Source organism: Opisthocomus hoazin, chromosome 1, assembly GCF_030867145.1.
Source record: "Opisthocomus hoazin isolate bOpiHoa1 chromosome 1, bOpiHoa1.hap1, whole genome shotgun sequence".
NCBI classification, from domain to species: domain Eukaryota; kingdom Metazoa; phylum Chordata; class Aves; order Opisthocomiformes; family Opisthocomidae; genus Opisthocomus; species Opisthocomus hoazin.
The window spans coordinates 73,248,359-73,255,973 of NC_134414.1; positions in this window are offsets into that span (position 1 = coordinate 73,248,359).

The following is a 7,615-nucleotide window of genomic DNA, read 5'->3' on the forward strand; positions in this document are numbered from 1 at the left end:
GGCTGTATTTATATGATGACAGCCAGAAGGGCCTCCAGAATGCTCACATCACCAGCTTGTGGGTGCATTTCTTCTATACTGGAAAGATTATTAGAAAAACCTTTCCTGAACAGCCAGCTTGTTTCGGTCAAGTCTGACAAGTTGTCTTCTCACATCAGGATACTACAGATGTGAGACACCTATGAGTGACTAGCGTGATTGAGTACCACACAGTTAAAGTTTGTATTAAATTATTGAGACATGTTGGGCAGGACTTTCTCCATAATTTAGTAGCAACCAGTTGCTTTGCCAGATGTCAGGTCTCCCGTTATGTGTGTAACTCATATGCATAACTGCATATGAGTGGTGTCAGCAGTCTTAGATGCAGCTGAATCTCCTTGGTGGACATCTACCTCTCTTCACTGACAACTAGGGCAGATAAAGCAACTAGACTCCTAATGTAGGCACCTTTTCAAGTTGCTAAAGTTAGGCAAACTAGATCCAGACTCTACTATGCCTAACAATAAAATGTGTTCAGAACAGTACATTTTAAGTAATCACACCCACAAGTCCATATATGAGGAATGGTGACCCATATATAAAGAAATGTATGTATATGTAGAAACAAAGAAAGTTCTTTAGTCTAAATATTTGTTGTCCAACCAAATGTTGAATCGAAGGTCTGATAAAACACCTGTATAAATAGCCTCATTTCTAAAGTGCATGGCTAATCCTGCTTCCATATAAGGTAGGGTAATGTATATATTAATTTAATGGGAGAAGAGCTAGGTTGTGCTAGTGGAGTATTCAAAACTATTGTAATGGAAATATATTATAGCATGTTAGGCTTTATAAAATCTTATAAGCACCTGAAAATTCTGCACTAAACAGGTACTTTTTCCGCTCTGCTTAACAGCATATCTCCTAGAGGACAGTCCTCTTGTCCAGAGGTTGTAAAGGAGGCACATAGTGTGCTGGTTCCCTGTGCACTTTGTGTCGTGCTTTCTGTTCCTATAGCTCCAGCCTGGTTCCTTGGGATACTGAGGTACACAATTGTACACGTCACCTGCAAGGCAGAAGGACAGGATCTTGCTGTCAGTTTTTCCCAACAAGAAAAGTAGAGTTTAAAAGTCAAACAGATATGAAACGAGAACGCTATAGGAATAAAAAAAATGACCAGTCAGGTGTTTGTGCTTTGACCTAAACTGTACGAATGACAAAAGTATGACAGGATAGCTTCTGAGCTACTAGAAATTTCTTACTTTTTAAGATAATTCATTCTTTAATCTTCTAATTGTCTTGAGAAGTCTCTTAGAAAGTCACTACTGACCATTAAATCTCAGTTAAAATCTTTTTTTGTGTACCTTCAGCACAAAATTAAGAAAATTATGGTCACTCGTTCTTTTATCATTTCAGATAGGTTCTTTCCTTAGGTTACGTCTGATCTAAAACTCTTCTGTTGAATTTGGTGGAAGTTCATAAACTCTACGCTGTTTGCAGCTTTCCAAATGGCAAAAAGTTCAGCAAAATGTTAATAATCCAAGTTTATGTGATTTTTCTTTTTCAACAAGAATGATGCAACGTGTCAGGATTCCTAATGAAATTAAGGAACAGACGATTGCAAATTACAAGCAAATATCGTACAGAGCGATGTCCTTATAACAACAATGGCTGAATTTGAAGGATTGGGTAATTATGATTATTAATATAAAACGTTTCATTTTACACGTTGAGAAAAGTTCCTCCTGTCACAATAAATGACAGTCCTAATACAGCATGAACACACTTGATATTTGTATACCTAAACATCAGCTATTTTTCAGGTAATGTAAGCTGTTCATCAGTGTCATTAAAGTATTAGCAGATTTTTGTACTGTGTGTAAGGACAGCTTCTAATGCTACTCAATATGAGTGGTTTATTTTTGTTTGCTTTAATGAAGAGATTTCTTCTATAGTACATCCAAAAGAGGGAGACCTACATAAAAGAGATGTGTGAATTATTTAAGGAGGAGGTACCAGATTAGGGATTTTTAATGTCAAAGAAACATTCTGGATGCTTTGTCTGCATTCATCAGACTCACTTTTGCATGCCTTGAATATGGAAGCTGTCAAAAGTGTTGGAAGTCTGACAGATTTTTAGAGCTAAGTATTTTATTTTTTGACAGAACAATTTGGTTTCTGAGCCCTGCATCCTTGCTTCACTGAGCAAAGGATGCTGTTATGTTTGGCTTAGTTCATTTTGAAGTCTCCAGTGGTCATAACCCATAAACCACAGTGACAAAAGGCCATCAATCAACATGCAATGACTCTTGTCTAAGCTTTGAATTCTTGAGGCTATCTTTGCACATGACGTTCAGAGTGCAACTTGTGGAATATCAATCATTTTTATAATGTGATAGTGGATCTCTGAGATTGGAGTTCCTGCCCACATCTCCAGGTTCTGAACATTTAACTGCTGGGTGACCTGCCTGACACTGCTGTTTCTTCAGACATGGTATTTTCACATGTAAGAATGCCTCTAAACCTTTTTGAGTTGTACTTAAATGACATGGCATTCAACCAATGAGCCATGACCATTCCCGGGTTTTGGTGGCTAAGTGGCCACACTCTGAAGGTGATTTTCTTCAGGCTGAACATTAATTTTACTCTTTCTAGCGTAATACTAGCTAGTAGTTACAAGGTGAGTACTGGCATATATGCCAAACTTAAGATTTGTCAAATTAAAATAGTGATATAATCTGCTTGCTGTTTACATGCATCTGTGCTCATTTCCAGGTTTTACATAAGAATGACTATGTCTTTTTCACCCTCTCCATACAGTTAGCTACACAGATTTTCTAAATCAACTGAAGGAGAACAGAATCTCTTAGCTCAAATAAACCATTAAAACCCCTAACCTAAACAATACAGGTAATAGTGTTCTACTCCAAAAACTGGACCTGGAGTTTGCAAACATGGTGAACTGTGATTTCATGATACCAGAAGGTTTCTGACTTTTACTGACCACTCAGTTTAGGGAATTCTGTGAATCTATATTTTATAAGATGGCTGATTCCAGAATTTTGTTCAGAAATACCAAAAGCGGTTAAAAACTCTCCCCCCATGACCTTCGTATTTTATGATGAAATATAATTGAAATAGGATCCAGCAGGGAAATTACGTATGTAGCTGATTCAAAACACTCTGAAATCCCATTATTTTTCGTTTTACTGATTCTGGAAACTTCAGCATATGGTCAAAGTCAAGCATTTGTTGTTTTGGGGCCAAAAGTTTGAGGATAAAACTAATATTTTTCTCTGAAGAAGCTATTAATTTTTTTCTTTTCACGCGTAAGGTAACTGAGTTTTAATTAATCTTTCATTGTAAGTAGTCTGCTGAACATGACCAATAAGCACACCTTTCTATTAAAAAGCATTTATATTTTTAAACCACACGTCTTAGGAGAGGTGCCTGAGGACTGGAGAAAGGCCAATGTCACTCCAATCTTCAAAAAGAGCAAGAAGGAGGACCCAGGGAACTACAGCCCGGTCAGCCTCACCTCCATCCCGGGTAAGGTGATGGAGCAGCTTATCCTGGAGGCCATCATCAAGCAAGCAGAGGAAAAGAAGATTATCAGGAGTAGTCAGCATGGATTCACCAAGGGGAAATCATGCCTGACCAATCTGATAGCTTTCTATGAGGACATGACTGACTGGGTAGACGAAGGGAGAGCCGTGGATGTTGTCTACCTTGACTTCAGCAAGGCTTTCGACACAGTCTCCCATAACATCCTCCTAGCGAAGCTCAGGAAGTATGGGCTGGATGAGTGGTCGGTGAAGTGGATTGAGAACTGGCTGAATGGCAGAACTCAGAGGGTTGTTGTCAGCGGCGCTGAGTCTAGTTGGAGGCTGGTAACTAGTGGTGTCCCTCAGGGGTCAGTACTGGGCCCAGTCTTGTTTAACTTCTTCATCAACGACCTGGATGAAGAGTTAGAATGTACCCTCAGCAAGTTTGCTGATGACACCAAACTGGGAGGTGTGGTAGATACACCGGAAGGCTGTGCTGCCATTCAGCGAGACCTGGACAGGCTGGAAAGCTGGGCAGAGAGGAACCTGATGAGGTTCAACAAAAGCAAATGCAGGGTCCTGTACCTGGGGAGGAACAACCTCATGCACCAATACAGGCTTGGGGTGGACCTGCTGGAGAGCAGCTGTGCAGAGAGGGACCTGGGTGTCCTGGTGGACGACAGGTTAACCATGAGCCAGCAGTGTGCCCTGGCTGCCAAGAAGGCCAATGGAATCCTGGGGTGCATCAAGAAGAGTGTGGCCAGCAGGTCGAGGGAGGTTCTTCTTCCCTTCTACACTGCCCTAGTGAGGCCTCATCTGGAGTACTGTGTCCAGTTCTGGGCTCCCCAGTTCAAGAAAGATGAAGAGCTACTGGAGAGAGTCCAGCGGAGGGCTACAAGGATGGTGAGGGGACTGGAACCTCTGTCCTACGAGGAGAGGCTGAGGGAGCTGGGCTTGTTCAGCCTGAAGAAGAGAAGACTGAGAGGGGACCTAATATATACTTACAAATATCTGAAGGGTGGGTGTCAGGAGGATGGGGCCAAGCTCTTTTCAGTGGTGCCCAGTGACAGGACAAGGGGCAATGGGCACAAACTGAAGCACAGGAAGTTCTATCTGAACATGAGGAAGAACGTCTTCCCTCTGAGGGTGAGAGAGCACTGGGACAGGCTGCCCAGGGAGGTTGTGGAGTCTCCTTCTCTGGAGATATTCAAGACCCGCCTGGACAAGGTCCTGTGCAGCCTGCTGTAGGTGACCCTGCTTCGGCAGGGGGGTTGGACTAGATGACCCACAGAGGTCCCTTCCAACCCCTGCCATTCTGTGATTCTGTGATTCTGTGATTCTACATAACTGCAGCTACTCCTTTAGCTTGTCTGTCATCACTTGAATTATTTTTTAGCTGTGCTCGTTGTGCTCTCCTAGTCCTGGCTCTGCTGGACTGGACTGTAACGAATTCTGGGACTAATTTACAGGCATTTTCCAGTGGCTCACTAAGGGTGGCATGGCTGTTTGAGGGTGGCAGCTTCTGCTGGCTCCAGGGAGTTTTGTGATTGGTGGGGGATGGGGCTGTAAAACACCCAGCTATTCCTGGGGTGTAGGGATGGGCTACCTGGGGCTAGCATAACATACGGGTTATGTGGATTTAGTTGGCTAAGCATAGGAGTCCAATCACCTTAGACACCCCAGTCTGGCCTCCAGTTGCCTCTCCAGAAGAGTGGAAATCTCCCATGGGTCATATCTGTCAGCAATGGGCAAACATCTTGGAAATATGCTAAATTAGCACCTCACTCGCTTGAAGGACTCTGTGTACGCAGCTTAGCCATCCCTTAGTGTGCAAAGACAGTGGATAGATCCCAAAGCATGTAGGCAATAGCTCTGACAACTTAATGGAACTATGTGTCATAGTTATAGATATAAAATGTATTGAAAGCCCTCCATTGTCTTCAACAGCTGCAGGGAACTGGTCTCAAGACTTAGCACCCGAAGCTGCTGTCCCAGAACAGCGTATGCGGGAGCTGAGGAGTGCTTTCGCTTCTCATTCACCAGCTGGCAGCCAACACTTAGCAAATCTAATTCAGAAAGTGAGGTCAAGAAACACTCGTATGAGGAGCCTTCTCACACTTGTCAGAAGTGTAAGCACTGTGTGATACGAGTGCAGAAGTGGGTCAGAAATGAAGATTTTCTTTCTGTGTTAGCACCTTCTCAAAATTCGAAGAAAATTATCTCGTCTATTTAAGTGACTGGTGTTGGCAGGGCTTCCACTAGCACTTTTATGTGGACAAATACTTGGAAATAGTTGCCGTACAGCAGAGTTGTGTACTATATACTACTTGTTTCCTTTTCCAGCACGTAAAGGCAGCCAGCACCGCCTTACGAAGATTGCCAGCGTGTCTCTAGCATTTACCATGCATCGGCAAGAAGGTAGGCGTGGGTTGGAGCTCTCTCAGGAGGGCTGTCCCAGGAGGAATCATTTCTGGCTACATTAAATCGAAGGGCTCCAGCTCTCACCTGATGCCGTCTCAGTGGCCTGGGCACCCACCAGCTGCCTCCTCCTAGCTGTGGTGTCTGCAAGAGGCAAACCCAGCTGCAGGCTGCTGAAAGGACCAGGACTCTGTCATATATCACAGTGGATATGTGATGCTAAATCCATAAGCGGGTTTCGTTGCTGCATTCATGTTGTCTTTTCATTGTAGGCCCACTCCAAATCCAGTGCAAAGGGATATACTTGTAAGTAAAAGAGAACCAGGGAGTGATTCCTGGCCCAGCAGATACAAGTCTGCACTCATGGCATGGGTTATGCTCATGGAGGAAGCCGGGTCTGCAGCCCCCAGCAGCCCCTGTCCACCTTGTCTGCCCTCATGCCTCCTGCCTCCGTGTCAGCGATGGACCAGCAAGCCTGGGCCAGGGAGAACATCAGGCCTGTGCTTGCTCCTTGGCTGGGCTCCCTGAGGTCCATTCAGCCAGACTGTCCCGCAACATCAGACTGGAGACAGTTCAGTATTCTCCCGAGCCAGGGGATCTAAAAATGATCATTAGCATCACAGTCCTCTGTCCTCTGCCTTGGAAGAGGAGTGGCTGAGAGCTGGTAGGGAGCTCACCAGGCACTGTGTTCTGCAAAAAGCTTCAGGACTTCTGTGACAGACCCACTCGTCTTTAAAGACATCATAACACATTTGATTCCCACTTGTGGGAGACTCCCAGTAATAATCCTATATATCTGTGACAGGCATAAAAATACATGGGATTAAATTTAGCAGGGAGAGTGTAACAGTATGGTAGTGTGGCTTTCCTCATGTCAGTTGCATCTTTGTTGCACATTGCAAGAACTAATCCCACAAACAAATTAAAATCTTGTTGCTTTGCTCCAGAGACAATCCGTTAATGCTAAGACGTACTGTCAGAGGTACTCATTTGGGTCGAAATACAGGTATACACAGTTATGTCTATAGGCATGTACACGAATGGGTACAGGTATATGTGTATGTTGTATAAGACTGAAGGATGCCTCAGGACTCTCCATCATGCTTACTTTCCAGAAAAAGGTATTCCTGTCAGTTCTATATTTTAGTTCAGAATGAGATAAAGTACAATATCATGCACTTTACATGTAAAATACAAGATAAAATGAAATTAATCATAATCCCATTTTTCCCCCTACATTCAACTTATTTCTTGCTACTTTCTCAGATGGACTCGGTCTTCCTTTCCTAGGGAAAAAGATTCCATGCTTCAGCAAACAAAGGACTCAAACCTGTGCAGTTTGCTTGGGGAACAAGTAGCGAAAATGTCCTCTGGGCAGTGTCCTGTGAACAGTCAATGCTCTTCCAGTTAGAGGGCTACTATTCTCACTGTGTGTTCACTTATTCTTGTGGTAAAACCTAATTTTATATTGCCTCCCATGTCAGCCGATCACTCTCCAGTTCTCTTAATGTCACACTGCAGTGGTAGCAAACCGCAGGAGCAATCACATTCTCCAAGTCTGAAATTAGATTTTTTTCCAGTAGCGAAGACTGACTGATCTCCATAGCTTGTGGGTCTCTATCTGCTTTCCTGCTAGAGTCTTCTCGTGCTTGCATTCCTGCACCACTCTTAGA